The sequence below is a fragment of the Heterocephalus glaber genome, unplaced genomic scaffold (genome assembly GCF_053883595.1).
Source record: "Heterocephalus glaber isolate CG9 unplaced genomic scaffold, H.glaber_assembly_v1.0 deba00001538, whole genome shotgun sequence".
In the NCBI taxonomy this organism is placed as follows: domain Eukaryota; kingdom Metazoa; phylum Chordata; class Mammalia; order Rodentia; family Bathyergidae; genus Heterocephalus; species Heterocephalus glaber.
Window position 1 is genome coordinate 6,675,048 of NW_028258333.1, and position 21,038 is coordinate 6,696,085.

The 21,038-nt window shown below is 44.9% G+C and overlaps 1 protein-coding gene across 3 annotated transcripts in view; it reads left to right on the forward strand.

Annotated features, from left to right (window-relative positions):
* Window positions 1–1,876: 1,876 nt before the first annotated feature.
* Basp1 (brain abundant membrane attached signal protein 1) overlaps window positions 1,877–21,038 on the forward strand; it is a 52,225-nt gene continuing 33,063 nt past the window's right edge. The window contains exon 1 of one of the 3 annotated variants that reach the window (XM_087189247.1): window positions 1,877–2,032. The gene's annotated coding sequence lies outside the window, so the exon portion shown is untranslated. Of the gene's footprint in view, window positions 2,033–2,900; window positions 3,096–13,206; window positions 13,321–21,038 lie in introns of those variants that run through there. The other 2 variants (XM_087189246.1, XM_087189248.1) reach the window with 2 other exon arrangements.

A 21,038-nucleotide genomic window follows, 5' to 3' on the forward strand; every position in this document is an offset into this window, starting at 1 on the left:
GCACATGCTGAAGTTTTTGTAAACTAACTACTTTAGGTGACAATGAGTCCATTATATTGCAAGCAATTCTTTGGCAAATCCTTTAGCAAAAATCAGTAATCATAGAATAATTATCTTGTGTAAACGTCTTCAGTGATGTACGTTCTGTGGCACTGCAGCTGGTTATACAGGTGATTAAAAATGGCAGCGCAATTCAGTTTATAACCCAGGAAGGCTGACTTTGCTTATTGAAGACATTTTCATTCCACCTGGGAGAGTAAAGCAATTTTTTTCACGAATGTAATGGTAAGAGCTAATTAAATTGACCAGAAGTTTACCCTTAACATGTGCTCCTACGTTCATTAGCGTATAATCTAAACAGCCACGTGACATCCATAACTGGTAATGCCGACAACTTTCTAAAATCAAGCATAAAATGCTTAGTGATTATTTCCCTAAGTTTGCATCCTAAGGGAAATTTTCAAGAGCACACACCCTAAAAATGTAAGACATTAGAGGACCAATTAAAAACAAGGCCCTGAATATCATCAAGTTGGATTTTAGGTAGTAATAGAGTTGCACTGAAACGTAACGTTTTGGCTACCATTTGCTGCAGGTCTACAAATTCCCCCAAATTTTCTATTCTTAAAATTAAGAGCACTATTAGTCAGTTGGATCTCTCTTTCATTGAAGAGTTCATTTCATTTTCTTTCCTTTTTAAAAAGGCTTTTAAGAGAACAACCAAATCTAATGGAAGATAAGACTGACAGACCCACAGTTCTCTTCATGGGTGTAAGCTTTTGGCTCTGGTTTCCATGGTAACCTTGGATCTGTATTCCAATCACACCCTTGGAAGGCTTGTTTTTTTCTCTCCATTATGAAATGTAGCCAGAAGCACTGCCGATACATTAATTTTTATCTTCTCTTGTGTTTTGTTTGAAAAATTGGAAACAGAACATTGAAAGAAGTTAATACCCACAGGTTTATCATGCAAATACAATAGGAACATATACTTACTAATTTTAAGATGATCACCTGGATTAAAAAATACCCAAATGCTACATGAATAATGACTCAGCCATTCTAATAAACTCAGCAAGTATCTTGAGCATAAAAATGTAGATTTGATTCTAATTCAATAGGGTAAAATCCTAGATTTGCTTATAAATGTTAAAAATTTCACAGCCAATGGTTTTTAGCCTGGAGCAATTTTTCCCTCTTGAGGATGTGTAGCAACATCTGGAGACATTTTTGGTTGTCACAACTGGTGGCTGTGTCAGAATTTTCCTGCCCCAGATAGAAGGCTGAGAAACCCTACATTTAGTTTCACAGATAATGTATTGGTATAAGGGAAATACATAAATATTCAAATGAATAACATGTTTTGGAGGCAATCTTATTATTTTCTTCCTTGTTCCTGTATTATGCGTATTTCCTATTTAATTTAAATAGAAATAAGGAGAGAGAGAGAGAGAGAGAGAGAGAAGAAAAAGAAAACACCCTCCATTTTTCCTTATCGTCTCTTGGTTACAATGTAATTCTAGCCTGCATGCAATGATCTAATCTGATTTGACTTCATATATGTAAATATGGGTTCAGTCAAGTATTTTCACTGCAAAACCGCTACTGCAGTATTGGGTTTACATTGCCACTTCCACTAACAAAGTTCTGATACGCTTATTTTCCTGTTAGGGAGCCTGTACTTACCTTTCTGCCACGGAATACGGGTAGGATACACTTACCTCAGGCATTTGTCCCCCTAAATATGGTTACATTGTGTCACCCTGATTCTGGACACCAAGCCTGTCTGGAATTCACTCCCAGGTCAGGAGGGCAGATCCAACTTCTAACTAGATCATTTTTCCTCGCGGGGAAGGAACAGGCGAGCACGAGCAATCCAAACACAGCCAGAGGGCGCCAGAATGCCGCAAATCAAAGTTCCAAAGGTTCAACTGGGTTTTGCGGGAAGGTAAAACTGGCTTTTGTCTAACGAAAGAGCTACCCTTCTAAACGTCACGCAGTGCTACTTTCTGCGTTTCCCTCTCGCCAGCAGGTAAGCAGGTAACAGTCTCCCGACCCCGGAGGTATTTTCTGTGCCGATGTGACACCCTGTGGCTGCCCGTGGGACTCCCGGGCTCTGCGCGGCCGGCCGAGGCTCTGGCCCCGGTGCTGGCTGCTTCGGCCGGCCCGTCTTCTGAGATCGGGTGGCCTCCATTAAAGCACGGACATCAAACGTCGACGGCCCGCTCCTCGGGCGCTTCTCTTCCCTCCATCCTCTCCCAAGTCCCGGGAGCATCCTCCGAGGGGCGACGCCGTGCGCCCCGTCGGCTGGACCGGACGGCCTCGTCCGCGGGGCAGGGGCTCCGCCCAGACCCGCCTGTCGCCGGGGCACCCTAAAACCCGCCGAGATCTGTCCCTAGGCGCCGAGGGGAGCCACTGGGTCAACCCGACCTCCGTGCCTGCGCCGGCGGGCTGGGGCGCGGAGCACGGTGGCTTGTGGCAGGGGCGTCATTCATCAGCCCCTTTAGTCTGAGGGAGGCAGAGCCCGAGCACTTCTAAACCAGCCGTTCCCAACAGATGAGAGAGAGAGCGGAGAGGCGGGGAGGGGTGTGGGAAATGGGGATGGGGCAGTGGAGGGGAGGCGGCGGGGCGCAGAGTCGGAGGGAGGGGAGGGAGGGACCAGGGTGGCGAGCAGCGGGTTGGGGGGCTGAGCGGGAGTGGAGGGAGGTGGGGCGCGGACGGACAGCGGGGGGCTGCGGGAGGCGGGAGGGGCGCGGGCCGGAGGCCCTGCAGGGGAGGGGGCGCGAGAGGCCGGGCGCGCGGAGGAGGGGGGAGGGACGCGGAGGGAGGGGGAGGGGCGGGCGGACGCCGGGGGAGGGCGCTGGGCAGGAAGGGGAGGGGGAGCGCGAGAAATGCAGAGGCTGCAGCGGCGGCGGCAGTAGCGGCAGCGGCGACGGTGGCGGCGGCAGCGCTCCAACTCGCTCCTCGCTGCGGGCTCCGCCGTCGAGCCGAGAGCGCCTCCGCCCGCGTCCCGGCACCCGGCCGGACCACGCCAGCGACCCGGGCCCCTCGGCGGCACCGCGCTCACCCAGGGGCGGCACCGGCACTCGGAGCCGGTAAGAAGCGCGCCGGGTCCCCGTTGCCGCCGCCCAGGACCCGGGGCCGCGGGGTCCCTGCCGCGCCCGGAAGCCGGGGTCCCCTCGGAGCCGCGCGCCTGGGGGCTCCGCGCGCGGTTGGGTGCGGGGTGCTGGGGGCCTCGCCAGGAGGGGGGTGGCTTCGGCTGGCGCGGGTGCGGGGCCGAGGGCGGGGGAGGCCGATGCACCGAGTTTGGGAGGGAGGAAGTGCCGCACGCGAAGCCTCATTGTGGGCGCGCGGAGCCCTGGGTTTCTGGCCTCGGACCCTCGGCCGCGGGAAGAAAGCGCTCGCTCCGGGCTAGGGGCGGGGGGTGGGGCTGGGGCGGGGTCGGAGCCGCCCGGGGGATCTGGCCCGGGCGAGGCTGCGGTGCGGGCGCGGGGTGCAGGTGGGTTTCCTTGGCCCGTGAGAGCCGTGGTTCGGCTGGCTGCGGGGCCGAGGCCCGCGCTGCGGGACGCACGGAGAAGCGCGTCCCGAGCCCACGGAGCCGGCGTGGACGGCCGAGCAGCCCCCCGAGGGTGCCCGAGTCCGCGATCCGAGCGGTCCCCGGGCAGAGAGCTCGCCCCGCCCGCCGGCCCGGGCTGACAGCGGGGACCTGACAGTCGGCTCGGCCCCGCTCCGAGCCCCGGTTCCGGGTTTCCTGCACCCCTCCCCCCAGCCCCACCAGTCCGGTTCCCGCTCCCTTCGGCAGTAAAATAAAAAATTGCAGAAGCTTCGGATCGGATCGCGCACACAATGCGTGGCCGCGAACCGCATTCTTTTCATGAATATTCATCGAACGCTCGGCTGGGCTCCTCGTCTGCTTCCTCAGATTTTTCCGCCTGGGAAGGAACTCGGTGGACAGCCTTTGCCGGGGGCGATTTCCCTCGGCTGAAATTAGCACTGCGCACGGGGATGCACGTTTAGCTCCTAATCGGGGTTAGCGACACCTCTGAGCCCGGCCGCCGGCACTCGCGTGGCCGGTTAGACACGGACGCTGGCCTCGAGGTAGTCTTTCACCGGAGGGGTGTGATCAACCCCCGGCCCCCCGGGGATGGCAGCCCGGGCGAGCCGACCTCCAGCGCTGCGGGCAGGAGGATGGATCGCGACTGTAATTACCTATTCCTTTGTCTTGGCCTGGCGCATGCGCCGCAGAGCAGGGCGTGGAGGGCCAGGCAGCCGATCCCATCACCCACCACCCACCACTCACTCCCCTTCGAACTGGGGAACAAAGGCGTGTGCCCCAGGGTTGCGGGAAGCCCTTGGACGCAGATGACAGCTACCTCCTTGCCTCCACCGTGTGCGGGTTCCTTCCTTCTCGGGCTATCTCTCCTCTCTCGCTTTCTTATTGATTGCCTTTGACCAAAAAGAAGATGAGCCTTTCTAGAGAGGGCGCATTGTAGATTGCAGATTTTCACCGCTCCACACGGCTGTTCTCCTTTCTACAGCTGCCCCTTGTTCTTTTTTCCCTAACGTATCGCGGCAAGGGGATGATGGCTTTCTTGATTGACATCAGTCAACCGTTTATCTGACAGACCTTTGTTGCTGGCCACTTGACCGAGGGGACACGGAAAACCAGCTGTGGGCTGCCCCGGTGACACCTTGGGGTGGAGACGAACAAGATGGCCTACAGACCAGAGAGGGAGAATGGTTACCTCGCCAGGGTCTCACCCTTCTGCTTCCTTCTGGTTCTTGCCTTATTGTTTCATTGAGAAGTCCAGAAGGCGAAGCTCAAGGAGAGGGGAAAAAGAAGTCGGGAGGGCTGCTAGGGTTTAGTTCTTTATGTTCAAAATGCCCCCGCCCTTGGTCCCCTATCTAGCAGAAGCCGAGATCTACCTTTGATGGCTGTCTTTCAAATGATGTATTTTGTGGGTGGGTGGTCCTTTAAAGGTCTTTTTGGGGTAGTTTGTTTTTACCAACCCAACCAAAGGAGGACTCGTTGTATATGTCAAATAGGAGGCAGATATTATATTTCTGCAATTTTAGGTAATGTTTAGAAAGATTTTGTGCTGAAGTGTTCTCAGTACATCCTGGCAGAATAACACATGGTGCAAAGGAAACCATCTCTTTTGTCTCTTTTGATAAGAACTTGCTATTGACTGCGGTAATGCTGCCTTCTAGGTAGCAGGGATCCTACCTTCTCTTCTCCTTAGTATTGATTGGTTTAATGTGGTTTAGAGGGCTAAAGGTACTCCTCCCTCTTCTCTCAGGCAGTGTCTTTTTGGGCAGGCATGCGTTGGAATATAGACTAAATTCATTAGCTAATACTAGCATGCCCAGAATCCACCAAGCTTCAGATACTTAAACAAGATAATTGCAAAGTCAAACTTTAGAAATTATCCACTGCCTTATTCCTTTAGCCAGCTTGTTTTTTGGGCCAAGCTTTAGCAAATGGAGGAGGGGAACTAGCTGAGTGTCACAAAGGTTAGTGAAAGGCGCTAATGTAACCGTGTGGACAGTGGCATTTCTATTCTTTAACCTTTCCTCCACTGTCCTGGTGGCTTGCCTAGCTGAGGGAATGCTTTCTCCCCCCACGCCTGGGAGCCCTAACTGACGTGAGGCCCTAAGTACTGACGCCCCCTGTCCTTGGAGGCCACTCCAGCCCTCCACAAGGAGTAAACCACAGTGTGCTTTAAGATGTGATAAGTTGGTTATCTTTAGTTCTTCTTTTTTTTTTTTTTTCATTTCACATTAAGAACAATTTCAAGTCATTTTGATTCCATGGTTAAAATAGGTGGAATATAATACCAGAGAAAAACAACATTTGTGGGAGATTTGATCACTGTAAAATGGATGTCTGTCTTATTTGTGGTAGTTTTATAAAAAAATGCAGAACCATTCAGAACCCTTAAAAAAGCATTTAAAGTGTCATGTGCATACGTATATGCATACATGCTTACAAAATGTACACACATATTTCTCTATAGAAATGCCATAAAATCTTTCTATGATACTACTTCAGTATAGGATGTGATATTATAGTTGTTTCATAATTATCTTTGGAAAATAGTTTATGTCTTTCTCAATATGTTTAAAAGGGAAAAGCTAGAGAGACCACTAATATGTTCATTTGAGATTTCTCCTAGTGGATTCCTAAAATAAATGGGCTGCCCTGAGTTTCATAAGCTGAGGTGCTTGTTCATAAGCTCCAAAACTCAACATTAAACATTACTGAACTTTAAAAACTGAAATGAATAATGCATACTAAATAAAAGACATACATTTTTCTGTCATATTTGTGAGATTCCCCACCCCCTGAAAAAAACCTGTGGAGCAATCAGAACCAAGTACCTCTGGTGTCTGATGCTTTTGGAGGAAATGCCTTGATTTGCACACAGCTTTATCCCTTTTAAGTAGTGTGGGGTTTTTTTTTCCTCTCTTTTTTTTTTTAAGTGGTTGTGGGGATTGAACTGAGGGCCTGCTACATGGTAGGCAAGTGCTCTTAAATAGTTTTATTTTTATTCTTTACCCTTCTCCTTCCCTGCCTTAAGTAGGTTTTTTTTGTTTTTGTTTTTAGACAGGGTGTCACTGTATATAGCTCAGGCTGGGCCTGAACTCACTGTGTAGCCCAGGCTGGCCTCAAACTCACAGCAATCCTCCTGCCTCAGCCTCCTGGGTGCTGGGATTATAGGCATGCACCACCACACCAGGCCCTTAAGTAGTTTTTATCTACTCAGTTCAAACCTGCTTTATCTTCCTCATGATTGGATAACTAGAAACCACAGGTGCAGAGCCTTGCCATTTATCAAGTTTTCTCAACTCAGTCATTTCTGATTTAGTTTGCATCTTCAGAGGTTAGATGATCCAACGATGATGAACTTTACTCTTTGAAATAACCATATATGAAGTTACAAATAGTTAAGACATTTTAAAAAGATACTTTGTGTGTGGAGATGTTTTTTGGAGTAGTTTCCTAGAGATTAGTGGAAAGAAATTAGGCTTGGAGAATCTCTAGATGTTATAATCCACTGTAGGCAAACTACATCAAACCTTGCTGAATTTCACTTTCCTCAGTTATAAAATTGGGACAGTAATTCTTATTTTGGGTTGTTATAAAGATCATACATGTCTATGAATGAAGAAGTGTAAGGGCTCAACGCATTCAGTAACTGACAGCACTAATTTCTGTGTACTGAGCTGTATTTTTGTTCCAGGCTGATAAATGAAGCCCTGAGGACTTCCGGGTAACCGATTGGCAGTAGGAGATTCAACCTGACAGGGGCCCAGATATTGTGACTCCTCACTTCTGCCTGTAAGGCGCTGAGTGATTTGCCCAAGAGTGGATCACGCGCTTCCAAGATGGCTGCCTCCTTGATTTTCTCAGGGCTGCTTGTGTGATGCAATTTAGGTTCTTTTGAGAAAATACAGGGGCAGTCTTCACACCACAGCATTTTCCAGCCTGGCAGTGAGAGCTTTGATCCATGCCATTCCCTCCAAGGCTAGTAAGGTAGACATCTGGTAACTGTCTTGGAAGACAAATGGTGTGAGGACCTTCTCGTGAAGAAAGGCCATCCCAGAGAAACTCACCATTTTACAGTTAAATTTTAATTCCGACGAGACATGATTAATACAGTGTTTTCTTTTTCCCTCTGGAAGTTGCAAATGGGATAAAACCGGAGCAAGAGAATAGCAAATAGTATGTTTCCCCTTTTCTGCACCCTAAGGATTTAAATGCAAATCCATGGAAATTGGAGAGCAGAGACTTTTTGACTAGCAAGACCATTGGTGCAGAAAGGCGTACTGAGCAGCCTTGGGAATACATTCCTAAAAGCTTTGGAGATTTAGAAATAGAAACCATCTGTAGGTACAACAGGCCCAGGGCATGAAAAATACTTCAAGATAAATGGGGAAATGGTGATCATGGGGAAGGCAAATTCTTTAGACGATATTGTCTCCTTATCACATAAACATTTTAGCTCTTCCGTATTTAAAAATTCACTTTGGATAAGGGAGGGCTGGGGTTCTTTAGGTCGCTCTTTAAACTTGTCTTTGAAATATACATTTCAGCCATTGTTTGTGTGTGTGTGAAAGTATGATATTTAGAAATCTTTTTTTGGTTTTTGTTTATTTTGAGGCAGGGTCTCCTTTTGTAGTTCAGGCTGGCCCTGAACTCAGTATGTAGCCCAGGCTGGCCTTGAACTCCAGGGATCCTTTTGCCTCAGCCTTGGGAGTGCTGGGATCATAGGCGTGTGCCGCCACGCCCGGCTGATATTTAGAAATCTTGAAATTGTTAGTGTAGGTGTGGTGGGAGTTGGAGCTTGGAACCAGATTCACCGGGCTGGTATCCTGCCTCAGACGTTTCCTAGCTGTGTGACATTTCAAAAATGGCTCAGCTTTTCCGTGCTTCAATCCTCATCTTTAAAGTGGAGATTAAAATATAGGGTCATTTGTAGGGATTAAGTGAAATTGTCAACCACATAGGAAAATGCCTCATACATACTCTGTGCATCTTTTTAATCCACATTCATCATGTAAGAATTCCCCTTCTCCTTACTTCACTCTCTGTGTTTGCAGTTACTTAGCTGCTTGTTTGAAAGCGGTCATTATTACAAGACAAGATACTGGTCCTTGGATGACAGTGGTTGGCTGAACGTGGAAGTCCATAGTTTACAAACACCCTCCGGGCCTCCCTATGATAGCTTGAGTAGGATAGTGGAACACTTGTACTAGTTTTAAAAGTCCACATGGAATTGATGTTTTGTAACGTTGGAAAATAAAAGAGTGAAAGTCCTTGAAATTTCAGAGACCTTCAGAGAAAGGCTGTCTGTTTTGGTATTTTGAGACCTGAACTCAACTAGATTAGCAAGATGACCTTGGGTATAGATTTTATTCATCAGATTCCTAAAATACTTAGTTTTGTTGTGTCCTGAATGGATTGGTTAAGTAGTATACCAATTTAGGTGTTTAAAATTCTGTGTTACATTGTATCTACTGACAGCCCAGCTGAGCTGTGGTCTCACACACAGCCAGTATCATCCCCATTTTGGGTCATTACCTCTTCCTGTACTGTAGCAAAACTGAAACTGAAGTTGTACAGGAATGTAAAGGTGTCACTTTTTAAGGTGCTGTCACCTGGGGAAGCAGGTATGCCCATGGGGATCATAGGCATAGGGCTTCTTAAAAAACAAAGGAAGTTCTTTGGAATTTCAGGTATTTGGGGTTAAGTCAGTGTGGGAATTGGTTTTAATATTTCAGGCATTTAATTCAGGAATATCCCCAGATGGTTGGTTTTCATTCTTCAGGACACTTTTTTTTTTTTTTTTGGTATTGGGGATCGAGCTTGGGACCTTGTGCTTTCAAGGCAGGCACTGGAACCACTGAGCTAAATCCCTGGCCTGGGACATTTGTTTTTGCTGTTGAGCAAAGGTAAAATCATTCTCACTTTAGGTAAGTTACTTTTTAGTAGTTTCTTTAAGGAGATTTTTCATTCCCATGGATGCAGGAGAGATTATATTTACTTTATCTGTCGTGTTTACTACAAAGAAAGAGGCTTTAGACTAGGAGTTGTACTGTATCTTTATAAAAGCTTCTTTGGTCAAAGATATTATTTATAATTTGGGGAAATTAAAAGATGACAGTGGAGGGGCTGGGGATGTAGCTTAGTGGTTCTGCCGCCTGCCGCCTGCCTCACAAGCGCAAGGGCCCGAGTTCGATCCCCAGAACCAAAAAAAAAAGATGACAGTGGATGTGTATTGATCATTTATTGCGTGATGATAATGCTGTAACTGAATTTTAATCCCCAAAAAGGAAACTGTAAGAAGCATTTTACCTGTGAATGAATAGAAAGTAAAGCAATGTACGTGAGTGCCGAAAGCTAAGAGAAATTGTGGGGATTAGATTATGTCTGGGCTTTCAGCCCTGATACGTTCACACATACTACCCTGTGTGCCATGAGCCTTGACCCTTTTATCTTATGTAAAGGGGCTCTTGAGGGTCTAACAAGTAATGTTTTAATGTATTGACACCTTCATTATTCATGTAGGGACAGTGGTCCTAGGATCTTTAATGAAAAATTATTTATCATGGAAAGAATGTGCTGTACAGTGTAAACTGTTCAAGCAGTAAATGCATTATATACATAGTGATTAGGGATGCTCTTTGTTGAAGTGAACGTGGGCTAATATCCTTAATTCAGAGTTTTTGCTTACGGTGGAGGTTATTAACTGCAAGGGAACATGGCTGTGTCCTTTCTTCCTCTTGCCTTCTTACGTTGTGGAGAGAATAGTCCAAATTCCTTATGTCCATTTCTGTTTTGGGATATGATCTTCTTCAGATACTAGTATACCTATTTCAGCTGCATAATCAGAGTTGCCTGGTTAGAAATAAGCCAAGTCCTAATTTTTTAAAAACACATTTTCCTTCTGCATCCATGCAGGATTTATTTATAGAAAGTCCCTGGCTTCTTTTAACATTATCTTAATCTCAGAACTTTGTACATTTTGTGTCATTGGAACCAAAGGTTTAGAAGCTGAGGACTAAAATGCTGAGGGAAAACGAAGTCATTTCCTGGTGAAGCTTCACCCTGCCTCTGTCCCTGCTGCAGCCGGGGGCGGGGGGGGGGGGGCAGAGAGATGGAAGCACAGAATATCTAATTGAGTCAAACTTGTATTCACTGCTTCAAACTTAGAAAATAAAGTTCTACCATTCTTTCACCCTGCTACCTTGTTTTTTGAGAATCGAGCTTTGATCTTATACCTCTCTCACTGTCTTCCTGCTGGAAAGCCTGTCTGTCTGTCTGTCTATCTATCTATCTATTGATCGATTGATTGATCGGACTGGGGATTGAACTTAGTGAGCTATATCAGCAGCCTTTTTATTCTTCTGTTTAAAAGTTTTTTTATTAGCATATGTTTGTGACACATACTATTTTTTTTTTAAATTTTAATTTTGAGATGAGGTCACACTAAATTTCTTAAGTTGCCCAGATTAAGCTGGAACTTGCCATCCTCCTGTCTCAACCTCCCAGAATGGTGGGAATACAGGCTGGTGTCACCATGTCCAGCTTCTCTGTCTCTTAAACGCTGCATATGGCCCCTCCGGGACCTTTCCAGTTACTGCCTGCTGCTAGGCAGGTGTGAGGGAGTCATCTTTCTCCCTCAATTTACCTGTCCCTGCTTCTTACCTTCAGTGCATGTGATTTCCTTCTTATCCCAAAGAATATTTATGTGCACTGAAAGAACTTCATAAATCTAAACTTTAGTGTTGCACTTTGTTTTCTTTCTAAAATGAACGGTGGGGGCTGTGGATGGAAGGCATACATCTGAAAAGAAAAATGGCTGCTTCTAGACCAGTTTAGGTGCTATAGAATGAACAGACCAGGCTGGCCTCCTGCTCTAGAAACTGTCAGGACCCTCTTGGAAGTTGGTGTGCACATACCTGGGGACCAGTGACATGTCCACGCTGAGTACTAGTGTTATCTGCCTTATTGGCTTGGGAGCTACATAAACAGGAGGTTTAATCTTTTTTTTTTTTCCTGTAGAGTTACCACCACGGTTTGGGCTGGTTTAGAAAGTTAAGAGGCATAAGCTTTTGAAGTAGTCTTTTAATGTGGAACTTAAGTACTTAAATTGCTACAAGTTTATACAACTTAACATTGGAGTGATGGAAACATTTTGCAAGTTTAGCTGAGTCTGTGCATTGGTACTTAGATAACTGTGATACATTTAGTTGTGAGTGAGACACTTTTAGTGTTACATTTAAAATGGTCTATTTAGAAGTTTCACCAAGTGGAGCTTTAAGGAATTTACATTTTTCCAGAGAAATCTGCAATAAATAAATGACTTCACAGTTTCCATGTTTTTAATCTTTATTGTGCAGCCTCTGAAATGGATATTTCCTAAGATAAGCACAAAATAAAACTTCATTTTTTTTCAGTTGATAAAAAAAATAGATGTATAAGAAAAGTCTCTCCTGGTACAACTTTGTTAATGGCAAGTTTTCTGGATTGCTTGGCAAAATGATTTTGAGGAGATTAACATCATTTTTCTGTTGACAGTCCATTCAAAACCGCATCACCACACAGATTAATACAAGAGCCAAGTTAAATAGTAACAATATGTAATAGGGGAAATAGTGTATCTAAAAGGAAAACAACAGTAACCATTGGCTAAGGGTGTAAAGGTTCCTCTTTCTGTCTTTCTTTTGTGGTACGGGGGATTGTACCCAGACTTTGCTAAGCTGTCCAGGCTGGACTGAAACTTGTGATCCTTCTGCCTCAGCCTCCGAAAGTGCTGAGGGTGTACAGTTGCACCATTTTGCCTGGCTTTCTATTTGTTCAGGATACAGAGAAGAAACTTCTCCTGGAGTCACTGGGTTTTTGCGGAGTGCTATCCTACTTCTCTAGGCTTTCTTCAGAGGCTGCAGGGGTTTTAGGAATATTTGCCATTTTTAACCTTTACAGATGTTCTTGTTTCAATGGGGGAAACAGTATCTGGGTTTGCCTTAGGCTCATAAGAGATGATTAGAGAAAAGGAAGGTAAACAAATCAGTGATTGACAGGTGGGCGTGTCTGAGATGATGCCCCTTCCTTTATGGTGCAGTTCATGGAAAAAGGGTTTATGATGACATTAACATGATCAAATAAGGTGTCCTGGAATCTTCTCTGAATGAGTCATTTTCCTAAGGAAGAAGGAAGGAATCTCATTTAACAATTTGTGTTGACAAGGGCTCCCGTGGCTTCTCATAGCACCAGGCTCAGGTGAATAGGGTGAACTCCACCCTATAGACGTGGTGTATTGTGGCACTGGGGTTTCCTTAGCAGCCCCAGGGATCTTTTGTTGCGATCTCAGGTTCTAATTTCCCATGGCTCGCCCAGGTGGAGGTCAGCAGCCTGGTTAGAGGGTTTCAGTGTTTGGTTTTCATACACATGGTTACAAGTGTTTGTAGCAGTCTTGGGCAGGAGGTTGTTAAGAGGAGATTGATAATGGTTTCCCAGGTATGTGTTTCTTTTTCTGACTCACAAGTGTGTGTTAACTGTTACTTCATCCAGGATGGTGGTTGACTAATGAAAAGCCTCCTGGAGCGTTGGGTCACGCTTTCATTGGTGGAAGTGACAACAAACATGTATGCGGTGCCCTCTGCCTTTCTATCCTAACTGGTTTTATTTCTGCCATCCAGAAAAGCTTTGTCTTCCTCTGTACGGAAGTGCTGGGTGGGCGGAGCCGGGCCATTGTAGAACTCAGCTGAGAGAGAGGAGCACCTGCCTGGTAGGCTAACAATGATCCCACCAAGGTAAGAATTTTAGTTTAAATGAGATGAACCCAGTGGTTCCCTACGCTGTCTCAACTGACTGCAGCTCTGAAAGCAGAGAGTATAACAAAAAGATAATTTAACAAAGAAGTAAATATAAAAGTCAGTAGGTTTCACCTCTCCCCGGATCACTCCAAAGCCATGTTAATTAGCCCTTGCTTAAAAAAAAAAAAATCCCTTCCTGTGCTTTAAATTTTAATGCTGTCAGGAGCAACACATTCTTTGACCATAGCCGGTCTGCACCAGCAAATGCTCCTGTGCTCGAGGGAGAAGAGAGCGACGGGTGGGTGCAGGGTCAGCTGGCAGATTCAGACACATGTACTCCAGCCACCTCTTTCATGAGCTGAGAGTTGGCAGGCTCACTTCTGTAGCAGCACCCCGAGGTGAGGCACAGTCCTGGAGGAGGGTCCTGTGTCACCTCTGTAGTGGGCTTGCAGGGATTTCAATAAGGGGCAGAGAAGTTTACAGTGATGCAATATAATGATGCAGTCTGTGTACGTTCACCACTGTTTCTACAACGGGTGAAATAAACCAAAGCCAATTCTGAGTTGCGTGTGATTCCTGTTAGAAAAGGGTGAGAATAGGGGAGGTATGCCTTTAAAAAAAAGAGAACCCCAAACCCTGAGGGTATTAAGGCAGTTGTTAATATTAGCAGCACACATGTGGCAAAGCAGCAAGCCCTGACATGTTAGCAACTGTTCGCATAATTTACCTGGTAGAGGAAATAGCCAACACAGAGAACAAATGTTTTAGGCTATGAATGAGCACAGTGGTTAGCATGAGGTTTCCTTGCCTGGTGTGCATTTGTATTAAGTCTGATTCGGTAAACACATTGGACTAGTACCTCCCTAGCTGCACATTTGCCTTAAGAAAGGAAGAGGCATTTGTGAGCAGTAGCATATCTTGTTAAATATTGATGTTGGTAAAAACCCTCCAGAAAGGAGGAAATGGCTGCTCTAGAGGGAAGTTTGAGCAGGGTAATTTTGCAGCCACGTTCCCGGATGGGGAGGGGGAAAGCCCTTTCCAGCCCTAGGAGTGTCTGGATTTCCCACCTGTGGGCAGGATTTCTGGTAAGTACAATATAGGAAGCACAGCTCCATGGCTCTCGGTCAGCACTTGGTGACCTGGCTTCCACTGCTCCCTCCTCCTGGCGAGTGGGGGAAGAGGAGGAAGCCCGAGGTAGGAGAGTGGGGAGGGCCCTCCATAGCAGCGGCAGTGATAGAAGCCCCAGTGCCCCACTTCCGAGTTGGGTGCACCTGCTATGACACAGCGGTGCGGACTTGGTGGCTGAAACCACAGAACTTAACTTTCTTGCTCTCTGGAGAACAGAAGTCCAAGAGCAAGCAGGGGCAGGGCTGGCTCCCCCCAGGCCGCTCTCTTGGCTGGCAGGCGCTGCCTTCATGCTGGGTCCTTGTGATCTCCACTGTGCACGTCTCTGGTGTTGCTCTGGGTGTCCCAGACTTTCTTATAAGGACCTGTCAGGTTCGGTTAGGGCCACCCTCACCGTCTCAATTCTAACTTAATTGCCTCACTTAATATAGTCATCGCCTGGGGTGGTACAGTTAGAGTTTGACAGGAATTTGAGAGGGCCTCCAGTTTCACGTTAGGAAAGAGGGTTTATAGGGAGGGACAGCAGAAGCTGTCTGCCTCAGGAAGAAGGGACTGGGGTGGGGATGAGAACCTATGGGTCCTGGTTTAACCCTCGTGCACCCACCCGAGATGAACACAAGGGTTCTCATTTGACTCAGAGTTGCAGAGAAGTTAATTCCCTAAGGGTCACTTCCTAGAGAAAGCAGAGCCTGATTTGGGTTTCAGAGTCAGGTTTCTTCGACTCCGTTGTCCAAGGGCAGCACAGGGTGTGGGCAGGTCTTATTCCCTCTACTGGACTGGGGAGCAGGAGGGGTACATGGAAGACACCTCAGAATCCTCAACCCAGGGCTCTAGGCAGCCTCTACCTACCAGTGGGCACAGACACAGGGGCGAAACCTGTTTTTCCTTCTGACACCACATTATGTTGCTTTCCTTCTGCTTGAAGAAACATCATGAGAGACAGAAGAAGAAAGAGAAATTGTTGAGTGCATGTAATGTAACGATGTAGCCATCCTCAATTTTGTAAATTATAATGGAACTCCTCCAGTAGCTCCTTTCTAATTTAGGTCAGGTCCTCTTAAAATCTCATAGCAACAGTGGCAAAGATGGGGACCCTTCCCCTTCTAGACAGAGAGTTGACCAGCTGCGCTGGCCAGTTTAAAATCCCACTCTAGTGCCAGTGCTTATTGGTATGCATTCCCCAGACTGAACTGTAACGAGGGACAGGTTTTATTGAATGAAGAAGACTCAGAGGTGGGAGTTGAAGACATTGGAAGACAGGGCCTCTAACATGGGGTGTGGAAGAGGGCTTGGATTTAGATGGATGGGGATTTATAGTACAGCAGGGAAAATTGTTGTAGGAATCTTGCCAAGTCTGATGACTACAAAGGTCAAGGCTAGTGAACTTTAGGGCCTTTCCAGGCAACGAAACAAGTAGTGATACTTAAAGGGGTACTTTTGAAGGACATTCTTGACAGATGTAGAAGTGGGTGTGTCCACACCTAACACTTCGAGGGGTTCTTTTTTAAAGATCAGTCTACAGTTTGAGGGGCTGCCCTTTTAAGTGATTTAATTGTTGTTTTCCTATTTTGAATTTCTGGTCACCATAGCCTATTAATTATGGTAATATAAAAATGACCATACTAATCCACAGTGAAACGGAAATGGAATGTGACAGTTTAATTTTACTATACCAGATAAAGAAACCAGTGGCCCCAACATAATTGAAAATTGAAGCTCTTTTTAAAATACCTCATAAGAATTTCCTCTGGTAAATTATCTTCTGCATAAAACACGTGATGTGAGTTGTTTTAGATGTTTTCAGATTTTCACTCTTCTATATGCAGTGTCTGTTGTGAAGCCCGTGTAAGTGGCCATCTATGGATGCCGGTTTCTTGCCTCTACCTTCTTAACATTCGAGTCAGGATGGCCGGTCTGTGTAATGTCCCCCGCGTGCCACCTGGGAACCCAAGCTTCATCACATCTGCATGTCTCCCTTTACCGTAAGCCCACTTGGGGTGTCTTACCTTCTCCTGGGGCACTACCTTTTAGCCTTCTTTTAAATCCTACCATGGCACTCTTCCACCTAAGACTTCCTCTCACAGCTCTCTGTTACACCTAGAATAAAATTCAAAACCCGTGCTTGGTCTGGAAGGTCATGAATATTCATCTTCTGCTTCTTCTTTTAAAAAGATGCCCCCACATCTCATGGAACTGGGCACTCCTGTCCCTGCACTCACAAAAGCTGATGTGATTATTTAGTGTCCACCCCTCCAGATTAAAGCACTCAGGAGGCAGGGATGTGTCAGTGTTTCTGACCCCTAACAGCGCCCTATAACAATTCCCCATACACTCCAAGCACTCCGTATTTATTCAGTGCACATGGTATTCAAGAGGGGGACGCATGTCTTCTGAGAGTCGCCTTTGGCAGCTGAGATGTCTTCCATACAGGGACACTAAATTTCACCTCATCAGTGCGCTTACTATGAAGATGAATAGCTGATGAACTCCAATTAGTGTAATTATTCTGTTTCCAGGCAGTAACCTTGGTAGTAATTGTCTTAGAGCCCTGAGACATTACAAGTAATTAGTGCTGATGGCTCATGGATCTGAGCTTTCTCCCAAGGTAGAGTCTCAAATGAGGAATGGAATTGTGTATTATGTGTGGGAAACAAATAATATTACATTGTGGGAACTTTTCAAAAATACAACACAAGGAGTGAAATCCGGGATGGACTAACATTAACATTCTGTGTTTCTTCTTCCAAATCATTGACTGCCATTGGTCTGCCTTGGATCAATCATCATTGGGCAACTTCACCAATGCATTTTAAGAATGGCCTTTGTGAAGTTGGGCTGTAGGGCACCTAGATAAGTGTGTGATTTGAAATCTTCACAAGAATCAATTATGAACTTAGCAGCAGAGTGATGAATTGAGCTTGGACGCTACTCTGACCATGTACTGTAAATTGTGAGTTCCTGGAGGTTAAGACCTTGCTTCATTCGCCTGTGGATGTCGGTTTCTAGCATGGAGCCTGTGGTCCAGGGAAGGCCTGTTTCATGGCTTGGTAATCTCGTGGTATTACACTAACACAACCAATTTCTGAATGATCTCCTTGGTGTTGCTTTCATATCCAGGAACCAGCTTGTTATGAACCTTCAGGAAACATCACTGGTTTTTTATTTTTTATTTTTGGAGACGGAGAAGAATAATTAGGACAACATTTGATTTACTTTCTTCCTAAGTGTCACTGGCCTCAGTGTTAAGTAAGACTGTTTATTGGAGGTGAATACTTTCAGGTCCATCCTGAGATCTTTTATCAGATCAGTGTCTAGTTTGCTTAAGCTGCTTCTTATTGATGGAATTCTTATTGAATAAAAAATGTAGCTTTAAAAAAACCTGTGATATGTCATTGATTTTTAAAGTAACTTGTAGTTAAGAAATAATAATCCAATGAAGAAATAATAATCCAGTAAGCATGTCAACTCCAGCAATATAATTTCCTCATTCTAAAACATTTCTAGATTTTGATACTCTATTTGCAAAATTTTAATTTTGATAAGCTCTTGTACATTTTAAACTGTATTTGTAGTGGAGCTGACTGTGGAATCTTTGTTGCCAGCATGTGTGAGCTGGGTCGGGGGACTGAGACAGCCTCGTGTTATCTGTGTAATTCACACCATGAACACTGCTGCTTTAACCATTAAGCCAATACTTTGTCTTGCGGTTGTCTCATTTTAAATGAATTCAGTTCGTGAATTAGCCCATGACATCCGCTTTGGAACAAAATCTTCCATCTCCCCCTCCTACCTGGTGTCCCTCTGCCAGCCTGCCGTGGGCACAGTGGAGCCAGCCACAGGGAAAGGGCCCCGCCCTGGTCATTCCGCCCATGGGGTTGAGTCTCTTCAATTTAAATTGGATGGTAGAACACAAAGATAGAGTAGAGTAGCAGTAGTAGAACAGACAGGTGTTTCTAGTTAATTGCTCATCCTAGCACTGTTCAGAGTCCTGCACCTCCCCTTTTGCCCCTGGTTTCTCACATACCAAGCTTCATGTGTTGCTTAAGCCTCGGCTCATGTCACAGAGTGGGTACTTGGACTATGTGTTTACCTGGGATGGGGTGGTGTTGATGTCTAATAAAGGTGTATCTTGGTGACCGATAGGCTTTTTGGTGTTTATTTCCAAGAAGATATGTTCTTTTATTTACCCTTATTTATGTTTGTCTTATCCTGATGTAACTTATTAATGATTGTAGTGATGCTATTTTGGCTTTAAAACTGGGGAATGGAAACAGAAAAGCTGCCACAGATGCAATAAGGAATCCCAAGACGTGACTGGTGTGGCTGTTTAGATGCCACTGTCCCCCTCCTCTGGGAGACATTTGTGTGGGCCTCTTGTCTTCTGCTCTTGTAGGTGTGTATACATCCCCCTTCTCTCATTATGATTATTCTATTTCTGCTCCTTAATTATAGTATGAGGTTGGACAAACATCATGTACACTTAAGCATTTGAAGACAGAGGTAAAAAAAATAATTTAATTAATTAGATAATTAATTTTAATGAAAAGTTGCAAGTATTGGTTTTGTGATGAGTTCATTCTCTATTGAAAGACCAGTGACATTTGTAAGGGTATTTCTAAGACTAGGCTTTTAAAAAGAGTTTCAGATGGCTCCAGAATCCTCCCTCTAAGTGTAGATTGAAAACTTGTTTTTCAGCATAGGAAAGAGCAACTAACGTGAGATCCTTGTACCCTCTTAAAAACCTGAGAAAATGCAAACCACATTAAAATATTGGTGAATTAATATGTATTTATTGATGTAACTGGGAGACCAAAGGACCTATTATCTTCCTTTAAGGAGCTTAGAGTTGGTGAAGGCAAACTAATAAACCAGTAATTACAGTGAGATAAGTATTGGTCTACAGCTACATGGGATAGAGACATTAGCCTGCAGATAGTCATTAAATTAACTTCTTGGATCAATCATTACTTCTGTTTTTCCCTTTCTACTTTCTTAGACCTCTTTCACTTGAGTAAGCCATGGGAGATACCCCAAATTCAATGACCTATTATTTAAAGAGTTTTATATAAACATCGCTTTAGAGAATGTGGGAGAATTCAGGATTGATTGTATTTAGTTCAAAGGTCTTAATTACTAGATAGAAAAGATATTTAAGTATCTTAAGTTTCCATCCAACCCCAAATACTTTGGGATTAGAACATGAACAAAACAGCCAGTCATTCATACACAGTAAGAACACGCTTTTATCTCGACAGTGTCCTCTTTGACCTCTTGGGAAAGTGTCGCCATGGTTCTCCCTGACACTCTGACTGCACTGTGGCTACATGGCTTGAGAAATGCGATCACTACAGCTCCTATCCTCAGTACCCCAAGACAAGCTCACAATTGGTGGCCAGAGCCATCATATTGTCACTATTGGGAAGTTATCCCTCAAACCCAAGCAATGAATGGTATTTCTTCTTCGCTGTAGAGAAAGATGTAATCTCTAGGAAGACAGTATGGGTGCTCATGGAAATGATGGAATTGCATGTAACATGGGATGAGGGAGGGGTTCTGTACAAAGAAAGCAAACCTGCCTTGAAATGTTAATTCCAGAGTTTCTTTGTGGGCTAGGTGAGCTTGTAGGGCTGACACAGATTATTTTTCCCTTCAATTTTCCTAGGAATTGTCTTTTTCTACACATCTCAACAGACATGGACATCATTTTTTCCCTAAAGTGCTGGTTTCTCTTGACTTTTGAATTGATGCAGGGGTCTCTTTACCGTGTTCTTCTTCTTTTTTTGGAAACTCAACAAATGTAGGATGAGGTCTGTAACGAGTCTCTTACCACTGCACCAGTCCAGCCCTCACTGTCCAGTTTGATTTGCATTTCCTGTCACTTGTCATGGACGGTTGATTCTCAGCCACCCAGCAGAATTCCCTGGATCTTGAATCCAGCCTACCTGAGTTTTGTTTTCCTAGAACATCAAACATTGTTTGGCCCAGAGTAATTGCTTAATGTGAACAATGCATTACTCTTTGGAACTCTACCTCCAGGAGAAGAAAAGCAAAACTGATTTATTTTTACATGCATATAAATTGTGTATGTTTTACGTTTGTGAATATCTTGGGGAAATCATCCAAAGTTAGTTGGTTGATACATGGGCAGGAACGTGTTCATTCTCTGCTCTTTATATGGCAATATTTAAATGGCTGATGAGAATGTTCTGAGAGCATGTCCTAAAAGTTTAGTTATCATGTCATTGTTTAAAAAAATCCACTGAAATATCTTAATAGGAATAAAAGATTTATATTAAGACCCAAACATCTGAAAGTTGAGTGGTTCAAATATGGTGGGTAGCATCTTCTTTAGATCCGTACCTTTAAAATATTCTTAAGAGGTTAGCTTGATGTGAACAAACTACCTTTCTGTTACTAGATTTTGGGGTCTTGTGGACTCTTGTCAAGAATTCTTTTCAGTTTGTTGGTGTCCTGAACAAAGAGCTGGACAAGACATGTGAAACGAGAGTAGCAAAGAGTTACATTTATTGAAGTAGGAATCAGTACGCTCTGTATGTAGACTGAGAGCAGGCCCTGGAGCAGATTCACTG